Genomic DNA, 716 nt, shown 5'->3' with positions numbered 1-716 from the left:
GGCGGCGCAGGCTTTGCGTCATTTCCGGCCTCGGAACAGAACGTGGGAGGTGTTTCTGGAGGTGGAGCTTTTGCGAATCCGAAGGTCGTCTTGCGTTTGTGGGCAGGTGGGTAGGTTGTGTAATGGAGGGTTTTTTCGGTTGTTTTAATATGTCTAAAAAGGACGAAAGGTGGAACTTTACAGCAGATCTTTGACTTACTGATACTTCTTTTCAATCTTTGTCAATAGACAAACATATACTTCCCGACTCTGCATTTCCTTTTATCTCCAAATTGTATTTATGGTAATGTCGTTGTGTAATGAAGGGTTTTTTCGGTTGTTTTAATATGTCTAAAAAGGACGAAAGGTGGAACTTTACAGCAGATCTTTGACTTACTGACACTTCTTTTCAATCTTTGTCAATATACAAACATATACTTCCCGACTCTGCATTTCCTTTTATCTCCAAATTGTATTTATGGTAATGTTACAACAACAAAGAATTTAGGGGGGAGTGGTTTCATTTCATTATCATCGTCAAGTGGGAAAATTATTTTTTAAAAATGTGTTTTAGGGCCGGCCCGTGGCTCACTCGGGAGAGTGCGGTGCTGATAACACCAAGGCCCCGGGTTCGGATCCCACATAGGGATGGCCGGTTTGCTCACTGGCTGAGCGTGGTGCTGACAACACCAAGTCAAGGGTTAAGATCCCCTTACCGGTCATCTTTTAAAAAAAAA

General features: G+C 42.5%; 1 protein-coding gene across 1 annotated transcript in view; it reads right to left on the bottom strand.

Moving 5' to 3' along the window:
* Positions 1 to 716, bottom strand: part of LOC103596112 (caspase activity and apoptosis inhibitor 1) — a 10,213-nt gene that overhangs the window by 8,770 nt on the left and 727 nt on the right. The window lies entirely within an intron of this gene.

The sequence above is a fragment of the Galeopterus variegatus genome, unplaced genomic scaffold, assembly GCF_000696425.1.
Source record: "Galeopterus variegatus unplaced genomic scaffold, G_variegatus-3.0.2 Scaffold1936, whole genome shotgun sequence".
NCBI classification, from domain to species: Eukaryota; Metazoa; Chordata; class Mammalia; order Dermoptera; family Cynocephalidae; genus Galeopterus; species Galeopterus variegatus.
This window is presented reverse-complemented; position numbering and strand designations above follow the sequence as displayed.